A 23,152-nucleotide genomic window follows, 5' to 3' on the forward strand; every position below is an offset into this window, starting at 1 on the left:
TAGAATTCCTTCTTAGGTTGAATATGATGGTAACAAAGTATAGGTTTCAACTCTTACCTTACTTCTATTTTCTCTACCAGAGAAAAAGATCTCAAGAATAGAAAAGAAAGAACAAAAATAATTAATGTGGAGTCATGAGATAAAGTAGAATTTTTAAGAGTATGTCTAGCTGCCTTTAAGCAGTTCAAGTCCCTGATTCATATGAACTACATGCTAAAGATATAACAGATGTGATATTTGAGATACCATAAGCAATCTTTAAGAATAGGGAAAACAGGGAATGAAAGCAGTGACTTGCTTGAGCTCTCCCCAAAACCCCTCCAAATATTCATAAAAAATGGCTCTAACAAATTCTAAAGCAGCAGAACCCACAAAAAGACAGAGTGAAACAAATTTCCAGCCCAAGACAACCTGGATGATTGATCAGAAAGGTATATCATGCTGGGCGGCAACTAACCTGGAGCAGGCCTCAGAGGACTGAATCATGAGCCGCTGTGGTGGTTTCCAGACTTCTCAACCCAGGAATGCCAAAGGCAACTTAGAAGGTCAGTGGGAAAAATCTGTTTCTGCAGTGCTGAGAGAGGAACACCGGGTCTCAGCTCCATTCCCTCAGATTGTGGCCCTGGGTGGAGCGCAGCTGCCTCCTGAGCTTCCAGGTCCACATACTAAGGGGGAATACAGTGGCTGATCAGAGGGGTTTGCAGGGATCTCTTTGCCTTTGCTGAGGCAGTAATCTTTTGCTTTGCCTGTGTTTGGATCTGGGTCACAGTTCTGGGTGGTGGTCCTGAGGTGAGGAGGAACGCTGGCACAGTGGAGCTTGTAGTGGCTGTGGAGAGGAACCCCTCATCACAGTTAAAGGACAGAAAGGAGTACTTGTAGTCACAGGCCAGGAAAGGAGTAAACACCTCACCCCTTATCATACCACCTTGGAAGAACTGAAAATTTACAGGTCCCCACAAGTATCTCTGAAAACAGCTACACAAACCCCCAAACCTTGGAACAGTATATTCTCCACTTTGGAAGTAGACTCTTATCTTAACAAAGAGTTTAAACTCAAGTAATTGGCCAGGATCATAAGCAAGCAGTGCAAAAAGAGTCAGACTATATTATCTTTCTTTGGTAAAAAAGAGAATCAAAATATACAACCAGAAGAAGACAACAAAGTCAAAGCTCCTACATCCAAAGCCTGCAAGGAAAATATGAATCAGTCCCAGGCCTTGGAAGAGCTCAAGAAGGATTTTGAGAAGCAAGTAAGGGAAGTAGAGGAAAAACTGGGAAGAGAAATGAGAGTGATGCAAGAAAATCATGAAAAACAAGTCAGCAGCTTGCTAAAGGAGACCCAGAAAAATACTGAAGAAAATAACACCTTAAAAAACAGCCTAACCCAAATGGCAAAAGAGGTCCAAGAAGCCAATGAGGAGAAAAATGCCCTAAAAAGAAAAATTGGCCAAATGGAACAGCAAGTCCTAAAGCTTACTGAAGAAAATACTTCCTTAAAAATTAGAATAGAGCAATTGGAAGACAGTGACTTTATGAGAAATCACAACACACTAAAACAAATCCGAAAGAATGAAAAATTAGAAAACAATGTGAAATATCTCATTGGAAAAACAACTGACCTGGAAAATAGATCCAGGAGAGAGAATTTAAAATTACTGGACTATCTGAAAGCCATGATCAAAAAAAGAGCCTAGACATCATCTTTCCAGAAATTATCAAGGAAAACCACCCTGATGTATTAGAACCAGAAGGCAAAATAGAAATTGAAAGAATCCACTGATCTCCTCTGGAAAGAGATGCCCAAAGGAAAACTCCTATGAATACTATGCCAAATTCCAGAGTTCCTGGGTCAAGAAGAAAATATTACAAGCTGCCAGAAAGAAACAATTCAAGTACTGTGGAAACACAATCAGGATAACACAAGATATAGCAGCTTCTACATTAAAGGACTGCAGGGCATGGAATATAATATTCAGAGGGCAAAGGAGATAGAATTACAACCAAGAGTCACCTACCCAGCAAAAGTGAGTATTACCCTTTAGGGGAAAATGGTCATTCAGTGAAATAGAGGACTTTCAAGCATTCCTGATGAAAAGACCAGCGCTAAACAGAAAATTTGACTTTCAAATACAGGACTCAAGTGGAACATGAAGAGGTAAACAGGAAAGAGAAATCATAAGAGACTTATTAAGATTGAACTGTTTACATTCCTGCATGGAAAGATGATATTTGTAACTCATGAGAACTTTGTCAGTATTAGGGTAGTTGAAGGAAAAAAATTGTATGTATGTATGTATATATAGATAGATAGAGGGCACAGGGTGAGTTGAAGATTAAGGGGTCATATCTGGAGAATAAAATTAAGGGATGACAGAGGATTATACTCGGAGAAGAAGAAAGGGAGAGGTAGAATGGGGTAAATTATCTCACAAAAAAAAACAGAAAAGAAAAGTCTTACAGTGGATGGGAAATTGGGGAAGGTGAGAAGGAATGAGTGAATCTTCTCATAGGATTTGGCTTAAGGAGGGAATACCATATGCATTCAATTAGGTATGGAAATCTGTCTTACCCTACAGGAAGATAGGGGGAGAAGGGGACAAGAGAGCAGGGGGATAATAGAGAGGAGGGCAGATTGGGAAAGGGTGTAATCAGAAGCAAATACTTCTGAGGAGGGACAGGGTGAAAAGAAAGAATAGAATAAATGGGAGGGCAGGATAGGATTAAGGGAAATAGAGTTAGTTTTTCACAACATGTCTACTATAGACATGTTTTGCATAGCTGCACACATGTATAACCTATACTGAGTTGCTTGCCTTTTCAATGAGGGTGGGTAGGGAGGGAGGAAGGGAGAAAATTTGAAACCTAAAATTTTAAAAACATATGTTTAAAAAAAATGTTTTCACATGCTACTGGGAAATATGAAATACAGGAAAAGGGATACAGAAGTCTATCCTGCCCTACAGGAATATAGAAGGGGAAGGGGATAAGAGATGCGGGGGGGGAACGATAAAAGAGAGGACAGACTGGAGGAAGGGCTATTCAGAATGCATGCCATCTTGGGGTTGGGGGAGGGTTGAGATGGGGTGAAAATTTGGAACTCAAACCTTGTGGAAGTAAATATTGAAAACTAAAATAAATGAATTTATATTTAAAAAGATAAAAAAAATAATAAAATTAGGGAAAATGAGAAAAGTACTGCAGAATTGGAGAAGGCAAATGTTTTCATTTTTTCATAACAGAAAAGAAAAGCTAAAGACTGGTGAACTTGACTTTAATTTCTGGAAAAATCTGCAAAGGCTATTATCAATGGAATGATCTGTGAACATATAAAAAAAGTAAATGGTGATCAAAAAAAGACATCAGGCTTCAAGAAGAACAGGTTATTCCAGAATAAATTTCATTTCTACTTTTTGATAGGGTTGCTGAACTACCTGATCAAGGGAATGCTATAAATTTACAAAGCTAAGTGATAAATTTTAGCAAAGCATTTTACAAAACTCATGCATATGGAGAAATGAGGGCCAGATGATAATACAATTGGATGGAGTCTGAAGTGGTTGAGTTGTTGAATTCAATAAGTAGGTATTAATGACTTGAAGTAGATTTTGAAGGAAAGGTTCAAGGGGACATCCTAAGGATCTTTGCTTATCTCTGTACTATTATTTATTTAGTCATTTGTTTGTCAATGATCGATAAAGGCACAGCTATTTTGACTAGTATATTGTATAAGATCCAAAACTGGAAGTATAACAATCAGACTGAATGACAGTCAAGATTTAGTAATTTTTCAATAGTCTAAAACATTAGTTTAAATTTTAAAGTGGACAAATGTAAAATCTTTCATTTGGGCTCAAAAAATTAACTTCATAAAAGTGATATAGGTATGACTATATAATGGCTCATATGAAAATGATCTATGGCCTTGAATTGACTACAAGTTCAATATGAATCAACAGTGTGACATGATATGGTTTCCCAGAGAGGCTTAATGTAAAAGACCAAGGAAGTGTTACATAATACAGTTTTTCTCTGCTCTTGTTAAATAGTTTCTGGAGTAATGACACTACATTTTTAGGAAAGTATTTAGAAAGAGGTTGAATAGGATTGTGAAGATCTTAAATAACATGCCATTTAGGGACCAGTTAGAAGTGAACATATGTAGCCTGGAAAAGAGGAGACTTGAAGGAAGGGAATGCAAGTGATCTCTTCAAATACTTAAATGATTGTCACTTGGAAGAAAAATTGGACTTTGCTTGCTTTCTGAGGTCAGACTAGGAGCAATGGGTTGAAGTTTGAAATAAGCAAATTATTCTTGATAGGAATGAAAACTTCCTGAAAACAGAGCTATTCCAAAGTGGAATGTATTACCTTGGGAGTTAGAGGGTTCTTGCTCTCTGGACAATATCAAGAAAGGGCAGAGTGATCACTTGTTGGACAAGTTGTGTGGAGGCATTCTTGGCGAGGTATAAGTTGAACTACATGGCCTCTGAAATTCTTTCCAACTCTTAGAATCTGGGAAACCTTTTTTTGATTATTTACTTGGAGTCTGTGTCCCATGACACATTCATCACAGGTAGAAAGGATGCTTTTGTAAAATAAATCTAGAAGCTGATATTTCATCTTCTTTCAACTCATACTTGGCAGATCCAGTTAATAGGGGTATTTATGCAGCCTTTAGGCTGGCTCCCTTCTTCTGCCATCTGCCTCATGTATATGTACACTACAAGCTCCATATGCTTCTTCAACTCCAGTAAGCCTTGAAGTATTCTGAGCTTTCACCAGGGCCAGTTTAGACAAATGACTTAACTAATTTGTTTTGGGTTTCTAGTGAGTGGGAAGTGAATTTGGCAGTACTCAAAATCTCTCAAAGTGTTTTGCCTTTAATAGAAATAACAGCTGGACAAATGGTACTCTCTAAAACTTTTTTTTTTCTCTTTCAAAATTCTGAATGCCTACTACTCAAACTGAGAAATCGCTTTTGTGATTAAAAGGGGAAAGTCACAAATTACTTCTTTGGTTGCAGCAAGTGAGTCTGGGGTAATTGTTATGAGAATCAACTCACTACTTTTTTACTATACTTATGTTTTTCATATTTGTTGAAGATGTGGGTGGCATGTGTGTCTAGTGGTGTTTATTAAACACACAGTTGGTGACTAACTTTATGATGCTCTGTAACATTACTTTCATCTGGGAGTAGGGTAGAAGACTGTCCCCTCAACCATATCCAAGCCAAGAAGCTCTACTCTCTCTGTCTAGGGGTGATAAACCTCATTGAGCTGTTTCCTTGTGGAAGCCTTTGATTCCTTAACACATCCCACCATGGATTGAACCAGGAAACCTCTCTACATAGAAGAACAAAAGAATACCTGAGCCCTTGCTTTCATTATTTAATTTTAAATTAGCAATTTCCAATTAGCAAACTGTATTTCCTCTTTCCCATATCCCCTGGTCTCTGGGGTAGAAACACAAAACACTTATAACATATATAGTCTTGCAAAACAAATTCTCATATTACCCACCTCCAAAAAATATTTAACTCATCCTGCATTTTGATCCATCATTTCTTTGTCATGAGATAGGTAGTTGTCTTCATCATAAGTTCTCTGGAATCATGGTTGATCATTGCGTTGTTCAAAGTGGTACAAACATTGTAAAGTTAGTGCTCCACATTCTATTCTGAATTTGGAATCTTTATTCTTCAAATTTTGTATGTTGATATAGAGAAAAAGTCTATTTCCCAGCATATGCTGCTCTAGTTTTGACCATCGCTCTAGAATCAAGCTGCCTGCTCTTCTGAACTTTCCTCCCTATTCTAATCAGCCCTGGTCCTCTCTAGGACTGCTCTAATCTAGTTTTCTGCTGACCTAGAAACCCACTGCACCCTTTGGACTACCTGTTCTAATCTTAAGAATTACTATCAACATTTTTTTTTTAAATTTATTTATTATTGGGTTTCTACCAAAGACGATAATCCAAGGCCATACTTTTCATTGAAGTACTTTTCATTGGAATACTTTTCACTTTTCTCACTCCCTCTGCTTTCCAGGACCAGGTGGTGGGCATATTTCTTGATCAGCACTGTCACTTCTAGGTGATTTTTTTTTTTTACTATTATTCATGCTCAGTAGCATGGTAAATAAGAGTGTTGGACTTGGAATCAAGAAGACCTCAGTTCAAATCCTGAGTCAATTACTTATTAGTTATGCAACCCTTGGTAAGTTAAAGTTGCAAACTGCTTCAGTTTCCCCAGATGTAAAAAGAGTATAATAATATTACTTATCTCACAGTGTTATTGTGGAAACAAATATGCTAGCCTATTTATAGTGCTTTACAAATAAATCTTAAAGTACTATATAAATGCTAGTTATTATTTTAATTACACTTCTCACCTGTGGTTCCAAGAAGCTGTAGCATGCACAGTGGCCACAACTCAGTAAAATTTTCTCAGCAGATGGGCGAAACCAAGTTGAGAGGGTAACCAACAGGCCTCAAATTCATTGATGAGTCAGAAAGTTATCTACCTCAAGTATATGAAAACACTCCCCAGTGGAATGGGCAGATGAGAACAGTTTATCCAATGGCTACAAAGATGGCTGAGGCAGGCACTGTGAAGCTCTTAGAGCTTGGTTAGACATCAAAGATACCAAGGTCATCCACTGCATCCTGAGCCATAGTGAGCCGTCTTGACTTTTGTCTTGCCACTGGACTTCAATTACTCTGGAAGAGAGAGTGAGGCTGATGACTTTGTGCAACTCTGCCTTAAATCCAATTCACATGTAAGTTAAGACATCACCCATCATCCCCTATTTTACCCCAACATGGTGATGTCATTGATCCTCTTTAAAAGTGGACAGACAACATTTATAATTATAATTCCTCTACATCAAGTCCATTCAGTTCATTTAAAAGGAACATTACTCCTTTGTTGTTGCTTTCATCAACCAACTCCAGTTTATTCTCTATGACTTTAGTTCTTCTTCCATGCTCTTCCTCTTAACACTTTCTCCTGCCATTAGCCTCAGTAATTCAATATTTATTTTGACAACACCTCTGACACTCTGTACATAATTCTCTGCTTCATCAACTCTAATCGCCTCTTCTTTCTTTACTATGACTGCTCATTTCTGTGATCATACCAAAGAAGCAGAATTTTGAAATCCCACTTTTTATCCAGTCACCTATCTCTATTAGTTTATTTGACCAAAAACATGAATTTCCTGGTGATTAATCTGCCAGTGATGATATCTTCTGAATTTAGCCTTACAAAATGGAAATACAATCTACCACTGATCAAATACTTGAAAATTTTCCACTTTGGTGGGACCTCACAGATGTTATGCTCCTGAATAAACATGAATAAAGCATAGCCTTCGAGAAGTAATGGTCATTTTTTTGCAATATGATGAGTCATTGGACTAGTACTTTAATAAATGAATTTAACAATAGAGCACCGGCCCTAAAGTCAGGAGGACATGAGTTCAAATCTGGCCTCAGACCAAACACTTGTCACTTACTAGCTGTGTGACCCTGGGCAAGTCACTTAACCCCAATTGCTTAAAAACCAAGAATAAATAAATAAATGAATTAATTTCATGATTATAAGAATATAGAGAGCTGTCATAGAATAGAAAACAATATAAGATACAATGTTTCAAAATGTTATCAGTTTGAATCAAAAGGAAAGAAAAGTAATTTAAAATTTAAAATAGGACCTATTAAATTATTGGATATAAATTTTGAGGGAGAAAGGACATTCATTGGCATCATGAAGATTTTAAATATGGGAATTTAGGTATCACTAATAGTGAATTCAAAAGTAGGCATTGTGTTATAGAGCACACAGCAATGATTTGGTACCAGAATATCTGGTCTAATCTCAGCTCTGCTGTCTTTTGCTTATATGAACTTAGAAAAGTCATTCTCCTCTGGGCCTTAATTTCCTCTTCATCTACAAAATGAAGCAGTTGGATTATTTGATCTCTGGGTTATATTCCAATTTTATGATGCCAGCAGCATGTTTTAGTGGAAAGGTAGTAATAATCTTGTTTGCATTTGAATCACTGACTCAGGAAATCCATCAAGTAATCTATGTGAAGATATCACCTAGGGAGTCAAGGAGATGGGCAGGAAAACAAAAAGAAATGTTAGGGATGGAGTTGTAGATTTGGGCTTCATTTTCATACATGAAATTATTGAAGCTATGAGAATTAATGAACTTCCCAAGGCAGAGAGGGTAGAATGGAATTTTCAGATCATAGATTTAGATGTGGAAGGGAAAGAATAAATTAATGAATTTGTTACAATTGCACATTTAGTGTTTACTCTGTTCCAAGAAATGTGTTAAACTCTAGAGATACAAACATAAATGTGAGCCAATTCTAATCTCAAGGAGTTTACATTTCAATGGGGGAAATTACAAATTTTGGAGCAAATATCTATGGATAAGGAAGGATGTTCTGTTCTGGGAAGTCACTGAGTTGGTGAATTAAACAATAGGGTAGTTGATTGACAAGCACATTCTTTCCAAAGGCAATGACAATGCTGATTTTATAATAGTTTTCACTGCAAGAAATAGAAAGGGTGAAGAGAGACCTGGCAACAATTAGAAAATGACTGGGGTGGGAATGTGAATGGACAGGAAATTCAGATCTGAAGAGCTTGGCTCTTTAAAAGCATGGTCTATGCAGGACCATAGAGATAACCAACTCAGTCTTCATTTTATGGATGAAGAAATTGTAGTACTGGAGAGTGAAATTAGTCTCTTCAATGGGCCCTGGCCTGGTGGTACAATGATCTTCAATGAAACCTGAGCACTGCAAATCCATCTAGAATGAGGAAGTACCCTAAGGGCAGTGGACATAAAAGAATTTAAATGAGAGCAAGAAAAAAAAAAGCTGAAAGTGGTGGAAACACAGAAAAAAATAAAGTTGTTAAGTAGGAGAGGGAGGCAAGCAATTAGAGGCATTTAACCCTGAGTCATGTAGACTCTATTTTGAAAATCACATAAATGACCTGCAGGCTGATACAGCATCCATCTTTTGGGGATAAAATCAAATATAGGAAGGGCAAGACCCTCACCTCATATGGTCACCATTATCAGAACTTGGGACAGTCCTCGCTAGGGTAAATAGAAATCAAGGGTCCTGAAGAAGACCAGCCTGTCCACTGACAACAACTGTTGTTGGGTCTGATTCTGACTTTGCATCATGTTCAAGTCTTACTCCTGACTCCTCTGATAATTCTCAGTGAAAGTATAAATAGAACTACTGTAGAGAGTGTGCATACCAAGTCAAATCTGGAACCTGGGGCTCTTCAGGGCTAATTCACTTGCTAAATGCCATATAGGTAGTAAGTAACAGAGTCGGAATTTGAAACCAAGGCCTTTAATTCCAAATATGTGATGTACTTTAAAAGAAAGGACGAGGTCAGAATTTTGGGGATGACCTACCACAAAGAGTTAGAGAGAAGTCAAGAAGCCAAAGGAGGAATGATGATAGTCCACTTTTTTAAAGAGTTATTTTATTTTTAATTTATAGAATAAAACAAGCATTTCCATAATATAGTATAATAAAAAAAAGGTGATTGCATATGAAACTGCAAAATCTATTATGGACAAATTGCTATTCCTTTTAAACATTATAAAGGTATCATGTAAATGTCTTTTTTTTCCTTCTTTTCTTCCTCCCCACCCTAAAGTTGGCTATCATTAGACAAAGTAGGTATATATAGATATAGATATAGATGTAGATAGATAGATAGTGTGTGTGTGTGTGTGTGTGTGTGTGTGTGTGTGTGTGTGTTTAGAATTACTCTATACATCTATTTATCGATTCTTTTTCTGGACACAGAATCTTTCTTCATATGTCCTTTATTTTTAATTTTTTGTATTTATAATAGTCAGAATGACTTAGTCACTCAAAGTCATTCTTAAAACTCTTTTATACAGAGAGATTTAATGTTTAGAAAGATATATATATATATATTTATGCAGTTATCAATACATAAACACAAATACAAATATACATGATTATGTGTGTATAGAAAGACAAATTGACAGAAGCAGAGAGAGAGAGAGAGAGAGAGAGAGAGAGAGAGAGAGAGAGAGAAATCTTACTTAATCCTCACTATAAACCTCTGAGGTAGATCTATTTTTATCCTCACTTTACCAATGAGGATGCTAAAGCTTAGAGAAGCCCAGTTAGGATGTGTCTGAGGCCAGATTTAAATTCAAATATTCTATCTTTATTTTTTAATTTAATATTTTATTTTCCCCAATTACATGTAAAAATAATTTAACCATTCTTTTTACAAATTTTACAAATTTTTAAATTTTGAGTTCCATACTTTCTCCCTATCTCCTTCAATTCGACATAGGTTATACGTGTGTAGTCATGCAAAAAGTATTTCCATGTAAGTCATGCTGTGAAAGAAAACAAAGACCCTCCCCCCAAAAAAAGACAACAAGAAAAATAAAGAAAAAGTATCTTAAATCTGCATTCAGACTCCTTTACTTTGAATAGGTAAGTCATTTTTTCTTGTTATTAGAATATTTGCAGGAAATAACATGTTTCTGAAAAGCTTGAGTGTCCATGATAAAGAAAGTGAGGATATAAGGACCAAATTGTAACATGCGGAGAAGATCTTTTTATTCATCTCAGAGAGAAGGATATGTTTATCTCTATCCTAGTTTGATCTACTACTATGGCTGTTCAGCAGAAAACAGGGCATAAAAGCAGAGGTCCTGCAGTCCAGAGTCATAGGATTCCAACTCCATGACTATGGAGAAGTCTCTATGTCTGCAACAGCTCCCATAGGTGGCAAAGGGAGCTCATTAGTGTTTGTAGAAGCAGAGGATATAAAGACCACACACATGGAATCAGAATGATCCAGTGCAGACTTGAACCTGTGAGTTGGGGAGTTTCAGTATCTCTTCCTAACAACATTCCCCAGGCACAGGGTTAGGATAAATCTAATGCTTGCTTCCCACCTCTAGCTTCCTATGGTTGAGGTCCTTGACTGCTCACCAGCTTTGTGTATAAGATAAAGCGTTAGAAGAATTTTTTAAAGTCATCTAGTACAAGGAATTCTAATTCTGTTATACAATAACATATACTGTGGTAGATGAATGTCCTACCTGCAGCTAAATTTTTACTCTTTCCTCAAAAATCAAATCCCTACCTGCAAATTAACTAAAGACACCAAACTAATCCTTCCATCACTCTATTTACTTATCTTAAAAAAAAAAAAAGTGGGGCAGGGGGAGGTTGGAGGAACCACTCTTGCTTTAAGGTATTCTAAAGGGGTCAGCTAGGTGGTGCAGTGATGGAGAACGAGGCCTGGAGTCAGGAGTTCAAAGCCAGCTTGAGACACTTATTAGTTGTGTATCCTTGGGCAAGTGACTTAATACCATATGCCTCAGTATCTTCTGCTATAAAATGAGCTAGAGAAGGAAATGGCTAACCACTCCCATGTCTTTGCCAAGAAAACCTCAAATGGGGTCACAAAGAGTTGGACAAGACTGAAACAACTAAACAACAAAAAAGGAGGGTAGGGGGAAAAGCTAGAGTAATATCTACATTCCCCAATCCTAGAATTTCATGGTTTATGCAGTGACAGGGATTCTGGTAACCATGAAGAATGATTCAGTATAGTGCTCAGGTGCTTAAAAACTTTTTTAGAATTGAAAAAAGTCTTTATTTTCCCAATTCTTAATTTTTCCTCCCATCCTTCCAAATAATTTTTTATTTATTTTGGACATATTTTGTAATTTACTTATCTCTATATTTGTTGCTTTTCACAGCAAAATGTAAGTTGCTTGTGTGAGGGTACTATCATTTTTTCTTAATAGCTCTAATTCCTAGCACAGTGCTCAGATCCTAGTAGGGCCCTTAATAAATACTTCAATAAATCAAATTAAATCTGATTGACCTTTCCCTAAGAGGAAAGAGCCATAAATGGGAAGGGAACCATACTAACAGGTCACAGCAATTGGAGGGGCAGGAGTAACAGCCAAAGAAAAATACTTTCATTTATATTCTAACGGGCCAAAGACAGAAGGATACACAGATGACTTCAGGAGAGCATTGGTGGCTTTCATGCATTCATCTAGGAGGTATCAGATTGAGCCCAGATCTATGCCACAACTTTCCTTTCCAGAATTTCTCATTCTTCTCTCTGGGCCCAGCTGGTGCTGTACATCTGCAGCACAGCCAAGGTAGTGGCCCAGCTTGGGACATCTTTATTCTGGTCAGGTAATGCAGACAATGCAACCTAAACACTCACACCCACACCTGAGGCCAGGGTTTTGCCTATTTTCTAGGACCCATCTGTTTTCTGGAGAGAAATCAGCTACAGAAGTGGAGACTCTGGAGGGGTTTAGTCTCTGATGAATATCAGTGTGGAAGAGTCTGAGACACAGACATAGCTATCATCTTAGTTATCACTCTCAACTGCATCAGCACACAGGGCCCATAGGATGAAGGACCTGGGAGCTACATGACATCAAGCAATTGGGAACAAGCATATGCCAAAAGACCTGGCATGTACTTCATGGTCTGGGATATATGAAGGCCACGGGAACAACTTTCTGAGTTAAGGGCTCCTGAATTGGCTGGTTGAGTTCTTTATACATAGCAATGTAGGCTGTATGAGGGTCACAACTTAGAGGCTGATACCCACCACTTTTTTCTTCTCTTTTGCAATACCCACTAAGTTTCTATCTAGGGTCTGGATCAAGGACTCGGCAGCCAGGTGGTAAATTGTAAGTTTGTCATCTGTCTTGGGATCCAGGGAGAATGGCACTGTGTTCCTGAAGCCATCACCTTGGAGTATGTATTGAAGACATATCTCACCTGCTGCTCCTTTGGATGAATTTGTCCTTTGTAACTGTGCATAGATGATTAAACTCTGCCCCTGGAAGGCTACAGGAGCTGGAGAGAGCAAGGCAGTCTCCAGCCCAGGTATTAAGGTTGAAGTCAGGGTGATATCCTATACAGTTGGCTGCAGGGCCACTTTAGGGATAGGAGGGTCTTGGGTTGCATTCCTCCTTTGTCTATGATGAATTTTGCAGTGCCTCCAGCTTCCAGAGCAATGCCTATAATAAGGACCTGAAATGTGTGTTGTGGCATTGAATTTTAGCAATGATCTGTCATATACCACAAACTTCTCCATCTGTGAAGACAAAAATCTGTGGAGTGTATCTCTCTCTCTCTCTCTCTCTCGCTCTCTCTCTCTCTCTCTCTCTCTGTCTCTGTCTCTCTCTTTCTGTGTGTGTGTGTGTGTGTGTGTGTGTGTGTGTGTGTGGGTGGGTGTGTGTGAGTCCTTCCCTGGTCAGACAGTAGAACCTTTACTCTCCTCATACTCTCGTCCATGAACTGCTATGTGCACTCCACATTTTCGGAAGGAGTGACTCAAAGTAGGAGACAAGTCTACAGATATTGAAATAACAGCCAAGGGACAAACTCTCCAGCAACAGGAGCAGAGTTTCTTTGTCACTGGGCACCTTATTTGTTATTTATTGGGTAAGACATGCTCCCCAATCAGTCCATGAGGAAGATAAATTGGCCAGAAGTGCCCCCTCCCTGGGACTCAGGGATATTGGGATGGAACTCACCATCACAGTTATATCTCCCATCAGGGAGCCTGGCTTGGCATCAGCTTGGGTCAGTTCCATAGAGACACTGGGCATGTTCACCTCCCTATAGTAAACCAGAATCTTGACATCCAGATCAAACTGGCATCCTTCAGCCAAGGAATCCAGGGCAACTGTCCCGTCATTTTTCAAGTGCTGCAGGGAGCACAGGGGCAGTTGGAATAGAACTTCTTAATGCCATGGGGGGAATAGACATTGGCATTGACACTAAATGTGTAGGGCAGCTCCTTGCCAGCAACCTGGAGAATTTGAGAGGTGATGCTGTCAGTCTCAGCTGACTCTTGGAGGAGATAGCGTGGGTTCAAGATGTCTGGCAGCACAAAACAAACAGTTCCATCTGCCTCGAGGGGCAAGTCCTGAATGTAGCTCAGAGTGACAGCAGCCAGTCTGGCTAGGAGATAGATTTCTTTTATTGTAGCTGAAAATGTCCCCAGAACTGCTATCCTGCTCCAATAGGAAAGCTACCTGGCCTTGGGAGGTGACATCCTCATAATTCTTCTGGACCTGCTGCTTCTGTTGTATTTTTGTCACTATGCTCTTCCCATCCACCAGAGCCTAGAAGCTATAACCAGCAGGGTCTTCATCAATGGGGAAAACAAAGAATGCTTCCGCAAGGTCTCATTCTTGTAGGCTTGGATTGCAGATAGGTTTGCTAGAAACTCACAGATAGACAGACACTGAGATGCTCTTCAGAGGCACTGGCTGCTTGGAGTGGGTGAAAAGACCACAAGGATATTCCATAGTGAAAATCTGCTCAGAAGTACTTCCCACTTTCAAGTTTCATAAAATCTTCTATCTTTAGGTACAACAATTTATTCACTGTGTCAGTTAAGGAAGGAATAATCACACAAGTAGAAAGAAAATCAGAGTGTGAACTTTATGAAGCCAAAATACAGACTATCAAAGAGCCAAGATGGTGGAGTAGAGGCAGGGTTTTGCCTGAGCTCTCCCCCAAACCCTCGAATACATTTAAATAATGACTCTAAACACATTTTAGAACAGCAGAACTCACAAAAAGACAGAGCGAAATGATTTTCCAGACCAAGACAACTTAGAAAGTCAGCAGGAAAGGTCTGTTGCATCTGGATGAGAGCAGAACACAGTCCAGTGCAAACCATACCCACACAGCCCCTGCTGCAGTAAACTAGGAGCAAGTCTTAGGAGCCACTAAATCAGCAGGGGTAGCAGCTGCTTCTGAAGCTCTCAGCCCGCAAACCACAACGGGGTCAAACAACTAGTCAAAAGGAGATTACAGGCGTCTCTTTGCTAGCGCTGAGGCAGGACCCTGTTGCTCTGCCCATGCTTGGATCCAGGTCTCAGTCCTGTGTGGCAGTCCCAGAGCTTGTGGCCACAGTGGAGCAGGGACATTTATTGTAATTTCAGGGCAGAATAGAGTGCTTATGGTCACTCGCAAGCCAGAGCAAAGCTAGGAGAGTAACAAACACCTCTTCTGAGAGCATGCCACCTTGGAAGAACTGAAAACTTACATGTTTTTAGAAGTTTCTCTCAAAACAGCTGCACAAAAGCCCTGAAGCTTGGGACAGTGTGACTTCCACCCTGGAAGCAGAGCCCTACTTTAACAAAGAATTAAAAGTTAAGTACTAGGCTGGGAATATAAGCAAACAACAGAAAAAAAATTCTGACCATAGAAGGCTACTATGGTGACAAGAAAGATCAAAACACACACTCAAAAGAAGATAACAAAGTCAGAGCTCCTATATCCAAAGCCTCCATGAAAAATATGAATTGATTTCAGGCCATGGAAGGGCTCAAAAAGGATTTTGAAAATCAAGTAAGAGAGAGAAAGGAAAAATTGGGAAGAGAATTGAGAGGGATGCAATGAAATCATGAAAAACAAGTCAACGGCTTGGTAAAGGAGACAAAAAAATACTGAAGAAACTAAACACCTTAAAAAACAGAGTAGGCCAAATGGTAAAAGATATCCAAAAAGCCAATGAGGAGAAGCATGCCTTAAAAAGTAGAATTGGCTAAATGGGAAAAAAAAGGTACAAAAATTCACTGAAGAAAATAATTCCTTAAAAATTAGAATTGAGCAAATGAAAGGTAATGACTTTATGTGAAATCAAAATAGACACTATCTAGTAACAGTATTTGGTCAGCGGTGGTACATACAGTGGAAACATCAAAGAGAACAAGGACAAAGGAAAGGTTATTGGAGTTGAAAATTAAGAGGTCATTGGTGACCTTTGTGAATGATATTTCATCAAGGTTATGAGACAGAAGTCAGTTTGGAGGTTTTTATGAAGTACATTGTGGTTTAAAAATTATTATAGAATATAGAAAATGTTATCCTGAAACTTTAGAAGGTGCTAGGGAGATTGGGGTTTTAGAATAAAGGAACTTCACAGAGATTTTTTAGCAAAATATAGAAATGAATGACTAGTTTTCATAAACACAGTTGGTTTATGTATTAAATATGTCTATTACAGAATCATTTCAAGTTTATTATTTTGAAGAGAAGATATCACTAAATAACTTTTTTTTATTTCCCATAATTCATTTTTCATATCATTTAGAACACAAAGGCTCCATGGAATGCAATTTAGAAGACATGGTCATCTAACAGAACTATGCTAAGGGCTAGGTAGCTAAAGACCCAGTTTCTAGTTTCTGCTTTGTTGCTAATAATCTCTGTTTACTGAGCATGTCACTTTACTTCTATGTCATTCAGTTTCTTCATCTATAAGATGAAGAATATTAATATCTGTCCTACCTATTGATCTTGTCCACAAATGTGGAGAAGATATTTCCATCTGAATCAGAGTAGCTGGGTACTTAGAATGAGAATAAGAGATAGAAAACAGCCCTTTGTTTTCATTGGCATAATGAATTCCTAAGTGAGGAAACTTTTTTCTACCAATGAATGAATGAAATATTTATTAATTACTTACTATGTGCAAAGCAGGACAGCTAGAGAGCAGAACTGTTAGAGTGCCAGGCCTGAATTCAGGAAGACTTATCTTTGTGAATTTAAATCCAGCCTCAGACACTTGCTCGCTGTGTGACCTTGGGCAAGTCCCTTCACCCTATTTGCCTCAGTTTTTTCATCTGTAAAATGAACTGGAGAAGGAAATGGCAAATCACTCTAATATTTTTGCCAGAAAAAAACCCAAGTGGGGTCATGAAGAGTTAGACACCACTGAAAAAAGTGAGCAATCGCAACATATTCAAAGCGTTATACAAAGCATGAGAGAGAAAAAGAGAAAAATAAGAAAGGCCTTGTTTTCAAAGAGCTGCATTCTAACAGAAGAGATAACACCTATGGAAGTTGTCAGCTGCAAGTCAGACGGAAAGTCCCTAAAGGAATTCTGATTCAGTCATCCTGAGGCCTACTCCTACTCCAAGTTTTCTGGGGCCCATCCTGGGGCCTATTCCGTGCCTGCCTGGTCTGTACTAGACAGCACTCCTCTCTCCAGATGGTGCAACAGACCTTCCCTGACGACCTTCTAAATTGTTTGGGCTGGAAATGGGAAAGTCCCTCTGAGTGGACTTGGTAGTCAAAGTGGTAGTGGTGGTGGTGGTGATTTGATTTGCTTTCCAAATTATGCCTTCTATCTTTAGAGTCCTTTAATACTTAAACTAGACTGGGAAGGAAGGAAGAAGGAACTTTTTTTTTTCCCTTTTAGCAGTTGGCACTATGTAATAGGTAAAAATTCCTTCCTAAGGGGATAGTCAGGACTTTTTGAGTCAATAATAGCTTCTCACGCTAAATGGAAGTATGGGAAGGGGAATGCAGAGATTTAAAAAAAAAAGAGTAAAAGCCCCAAGAAAAAGAGATGGGACAATGCAATAGAGGATCATCTTCTGGGAAGTATGCAAGGGTCCATATTTCAACCTGACATGACCAGCTGAAAGATGTGCTGTCTTTCCTGAGCTTACAGTCAGGATGTGACACAATGTGTTCTGAGATTTTTCAAATCTCAGGGCAGCTACTTGTCCTAGTGATTCATGATACCACCAGAGGCAACTTGGAAAGAACGTTGCAATTCTAGGCTTTATAAAAAAAATCAAATGAGCAATAAAACATAGGGTCCTAGGTAGTAGTATTCTTTCCTCATCACAATTCTCTGAAATAGGTCATTCAAGTATTTGAATCCCTGTTTTAAAAATAAAACTCAGTACCTTGCTTATGGCCAATATCGGAGCTGTGATTTGAGCCCACCTTTCTCTTGACTCTAGGGCTACTGATCTTTCCCCTATGCTACTATGAGCCTTCTTGTTAATCTCCACAATATGGTTCCATTTTTTTGTTCTTTGTTCCTCACCCAAATTCTCAATGCCATGCAACCTTCTTAGTCGTCATGAAATTGCATATATAAGATAAGATGGAAGCTTTCTAAAAAGAATATTGAAGCAAACAGGGGGATTGTCCATGGACTCATGTTCAAAGTGCACATACAAGAAATGGAAGCAAGAGTGAGTAACTGAGACCAAAAAAAATAAGAGTTTGAAAGCTCTGTAAAAATGGCATCAGGGGGGCAGCTAGGTGGTGCACTCAGGAGGACCTAAATTCAAATCCAGCCTCAGACCAAACACTCAATACTTCCTAGCTGTGTGACCCTGGGCAAGTCACTTAACCCCAATTGCCTAAAAAAAAAAAATTTAAAAAAAGAATAGCATCAAGAAGATTATAGCCGAGCAAATTTTGCTTCTGATAGACTTTCTATGAAACAAAACAACCACCATCAACAAAAAGCTATGTAGAAGGGGAAAAAAAAAAGAAATATCAATGAGGGAAGGGATAAATCCCTGATTGAGGTGAATAGAAAGAGGAAAACAGATATTTATATTTTTTAGATGAGGAAAATTATCTTCATCCTGGGAGATATAGAACAAAAATTGATAAAATGGAGTGAAAATTAAAGATAAGTGAGAAGATAGTAGTGAAAATTTAGATTTTTGACAAAAAATTTCCTAGTCACCAGGACTGAACAAAATGAAAGAATTTGTGGATACAAAATGTTTTCAATGATCACTAAAGAATCAGAGCTCATGGTAGAGGTTCTGAGGGCCTGCAATCAAGCAAATGGTGTCTCAATATGTTTATAATGATGGAGACAATTCTAGAGCAGCTTATTGTGGGGAGTTTGTGAGTTTTGGAATAGGAATATTATAGGAACATGAAGCCGGTATTAGAAGAGATATTAAAAGCCATCTACTCCAATCCCTCATTTTATAGATGATGAAAAGGTACTCCTGGGAGTTTAGATGATTTGCCTTTGGCTACATAGTAGTAATACCCAGAAGTGGAATTTGAACACAGGGCTTCTGACTTAAGGTCCAAAGTTTGTTCCATTGCAATTACTATGAGATTAAGAACATATGCCAGACTAGCTTCATTTCCCCCTAGAAAAGGATTACTAGATCAGCAGCTTGTATAAATGTAAGAATGGGAGCATGGCATTTAACAAAATTCCCTAATATCCTTCTGTGAAAGACAAAAAAAAATTGACTCAATGAAAATAAATTTAGGTGTTTCTGGATATAGTTAACATTTTAGAACCAAAGAAATTTGTTTGCCAACTTGAATGTCTTTGTTTAGCGAAATACTGTAAAATTCTTTCTTTGGCCCTGTTCTATTCAACTTTCCCCTACCCCACTGACTTGCAGAAAGATATAGACAATATACTTATCAATTTGTGCATACTATAAAGCTGCAGTGGATAGATAACACACTGTAAAAACAGAATTAAGGTACAAACAACTCTACAAGTTAGAAAAGTCAACTAAAATGAATACAATGAAATTTAATAGAAATAAATGTGATATCCATGCAGGTGGTTTCAAAAAATGAACTTCAGTAGGATAAGAAAGATGTGGCCAGAAAGCAGTTTGTGTGAATAATGCCTAGAGATTTTAGTGGATTGCAAATTCAATATAATTAATCAATGTTATGATGTAGCCAAAAAAAGATAATGTAATTATAGGCTACATTCATAGTAATTTAATGCACCCAAAAGGGAGGTCATAATCTTGATGCATTTACTCTGTTCAGAGCAAATGTAGTCTGTTCAGACTACATCTGGGATACTATCATTAGTTCTATGAACCATGTTTTGGAAGGCACATTGACAAACTGTAGTGCACTCAGGAGATGGGAAAACAAGATGTTGAGGGGACTTGCAACTATGCCATATGAGGATTAGAGACTAGAGAAGAGAAGAGAAGATTTAGGCATAAATTATATCCACCTCAAATATATGATAGGTTATCACATGGAAAAAGGTGCCTGGGTTATCTGTGGCCCATGACTAGGACAAATAGTTGGAAATAAACATGAAGAAATATTTCTTAGCAATCAAAGCTGTCCAGAAATAGAATGGATAATTATGTTGAGAAACATATTCTTTTTCATGACAAATCTCCCAAGAGAAAAGATGATCATTTGTTGTGAGTCTGGTAGATGGGATTGGACAGCTAGGTGGCACAATGCCTGCAGTTAGAAAGACTCATCTTCATGAGTTCAAATCTGGCCTCAGACACCTACTAACTACATGATAATGGGCAAGTCAATTAGCCCAGTTTGCCTCAGTCTCTTCATGTATAAAATGAGCTGGAGAAGAAAAGGGAAAACCCTTCCAGTATCTTTGCCAAGAAGATTCCGAATGGAGTTACAGAATGTCAGACATGATTCAAATGATTCAGCAACAACCACAAGCAGTATTAATTCTTTAGGTTTGGTTTGGACTGTGATAGGATCATAAACAAAAAATTGGAATACTGTTTAGTGATCATCTAATCCAATCTCCTCATTTTACAGATGAGTCACACATTTGTTAAGTGATAGATAGGTCCTTGATTTGGACCCAGGTTGCTTAACTACAAACCCAGAACTTTTTCCCTACATCAATGTGATATGGTGGTACAGGCAGTGTGCCTATTAGATGATTTCTGAGGTGTCTTTTATCTCTGTACTTTTATGATCATATGTCACTGACTTTGATATTTCCCATAGGTACCATTATGAACAACCTTTAAGAATGTCGTGAAGTTTTCTGGAGAGACAAACAATGCATTCATGGAAACACCAAAAGTGACATTTTATCTTCTAATTGCACTTTCATGTTGAAATATTATTTTGGTCTCCTAATGAATTCTTATATAATGCAAATCCTATGTGCTGAGCAAGTAGAGTAGTTGTTTGACAAAGGAATTGAACTGAAACCAAAGTACGTAGATTGAAAATAATTCATTATCGCAATGTTTTTTATTCTCTCGAGATAGATACAGGTGCCCAGATGCAGATGGTTTTAAGTACAATCATATGCAGATGGTTTTAAGTACAATCATATGTTTCCTTCTAATATTTTCATTGTGTACTTTAACTATGAGGTTGATAGAATAATCATTATCATATCTATTTTAAAGTTGAAGAAATAGAGTAGTTAAGTGGTTTACCACTATAGGTAATAGGTGTCCATTTCAACTCTATCCAACTTCCCCTACCCCACTTGTAGAAAGATATAGACAATATGCTTATCTAATTTGTGGTTCTTTACTCCTCTTATCCAATTCCCTCATTTTCTAGATGAGAACCTGAGAGTTAAGTTACTTGCCCAGAGTAACTTAGGTTATAAGCAGTAGAACCAGAATTTAAAATCAGGTCACATCTTCAAGTCCATTGTCTAACACTTCTATGATGACAGAGGAATGGGTCTTGGGTCAGGATGTTCTGAGTTCAAATCCAACCCCAGACACTTATTAGCTATGTGATCCTGCTCAAATAACTTTACCTCTAACTGCCTAAGCTTCCTCAAATATAAAACAGAGATAATTACAATTACCTCCCAGAGTTATAGTGAGGATCAAAAGAGGTAATATTTGTAAAGCATTTAGTTTGCTAAATAGTAGGTGCCATACAAATTCTAGTAATGGTAGTCAAGTAACAGCAGCAGCAGCAGCAGGAGTAGTATGATAAATAATTTAAGTAGAAATCTCCTGAATCCAATGGCAGCATGCTAACCACTATATCAGACTTCTTCTTAACGTATCAATAAATAAACAAATATAAAAATTATTTATAGCTGGCATTTATATAAGGATTTTCAAAGTTTATGAAGCATGTTGCATGTATTATCTCTTTTGAGAGTAACAATTACCCTATGAAGTAGGTATCATGAATCCCATTTTATAGAGGAGGAAACTGATGTGCATAGTGGGGAATTGGAAGTGAATTAGCATTTATATAATGCCAACTGTGTGCCAAGCATTTTTTGCAATTATTTTCTCATTTGATCTTTACAATAACCCTGCAAAGAAGGTGCTTTTATCTGCATTTTACAGTTGAAAGAATAGAGCTTCAATGACTTGCTCAGAATCACACAGCTAATAAATGTTTAAGTTCACATTTGCACTCAGATCTTGCTCAGTGAAGGCTTGGAACTCTATTCACTATGTCACCAACTACCTCATAGTGGTTCAATGCCTTGTGTACAGGAACATAGGCAATAAATATAGAATTTGAACCTAAATCTTCAGACTAAAAGTGTAAGCCTCTCTGCATTATTCTCTATTGCTTCCCAAAGTGGGGATAATTATGCTTGCAGCTATCTACTTCTCAGGGTTGTTAGGTATATCAAGTAAGAAAAATATTTCATGCATATCAAATATTTTTATTTATGGTATTCTCACTCTACATCTTGATTCCAGAGTGGAGGAGCATTGATTTAGAGCTGGAAGAGATTTCAGAAGGCATCTTGTTTAACCACTTCATTTTCTTTGTTTTTGTTTTTGTTTTTGTGAAGCAGTTGGGGCTGTGAACTTGCCCAGCATCACAGCTAGTAACTGTTTGGTCTGAGGCCAAATTTGAACTTAGGTCCTCCTGACTTCAGGGCTGGTGCTGTATCCACTGCACCATCTAGCTGCCCCAGCCACCTCATTTTCTAGATGAGGAAATGGAGGTACAGAAAATTGAGTAATTGATTTAAGGTCACACAAGCATCAGAGCTGGGATTTGAACCCAGGTCCTCTGATTCCATAGCCCATGTTATTTCCATTATGCTATATAGTCTTCCCAAGACAACAGGGACTCAATCCATCTCATCTTTAAAATGTACGTTAACTGTTTGACAAGTGGCTCACATTTCTTCCAATGGCAACCATCCCAAAATGTCCCATGGAAATTAACCTTAATAGCATTCTTAGGACAGCACGGATTTGATTTCTGTGTTAAAAGTCTGGATGCTGCCTTCACAAAGAGTCACACATGGAAAAGGAGACTCTGAAACCACCATGGCATCCATGGTTTTTGGAACGAAAGATGAAACCAGTAGAATACTGGGATAATTCAGTGATGGGGTCATTGCTTTTTTTTTTAACTTTTTTTTGGGGGAGGGGTGAGGCAATGGGGGTTAAATAACTTGCCCTGGGTCACACAGTCAGTAAGTGTTAAGTGTCTAAGGCTGGATTTGAACTCAGGTCCTCCTGATTGCAAGGCCAGAGCTCTATTCACTATACCACCTACCTGCCCCTGGGTCATTG

General features: G+C 38.1%; 1 long non-coding RNA gene and 1 pseudogene across 1 annotated transcript in view; both read right to left on the reverse strand.

The window, feature by feature from the left end:
• Nucleotides 1-463: 463 nt before the first annotated feature.
• Nucleotides 464-23,152, reverse strand: part of LOC110222864 (uncharacterized) — a 105,652-nt gene continuing 82,963 nt past the window's right edge. The window contains exons 2-4 of the long non-coding RNA XR_013486965.1: nt 6,390-6,717; nt 5,520-5,603; nt 464-826 (exon numbers count right to left, since the gene is read on the reverse strand). This is a non-coding gene — a long non-coding RNA (uncharacterized LOC110222864). The remainder of the gene's footprint in view (nt 827-5,519; nt 5,604-6,389; nt 6,718-23,152) is intronic.
• LOC110222920 (von Willebrand factor A domain-containing protein 5A-like) lies at nt 12,301-14,568 on the reverse strand (annotated as a pseudogene).

This window comes from Phascolarctos cinereus, unplaced genomic scaffold (assembly GCF_003287225.1).
Source record: "Phascolarctos cinereus isolate Bilbo 61053 unplaced genomic scaffold, phaCin_HiC Scaffold_5;HRSCAF=322, whole genome shotgun sequence".
NCBI classification, from domain to species: Eukaryota; Metazoa; Chordata; class Mammalia; order Diprotodontia; family Phascolarctidae; genus Phascolarctos; species Phascolarctos cinereus.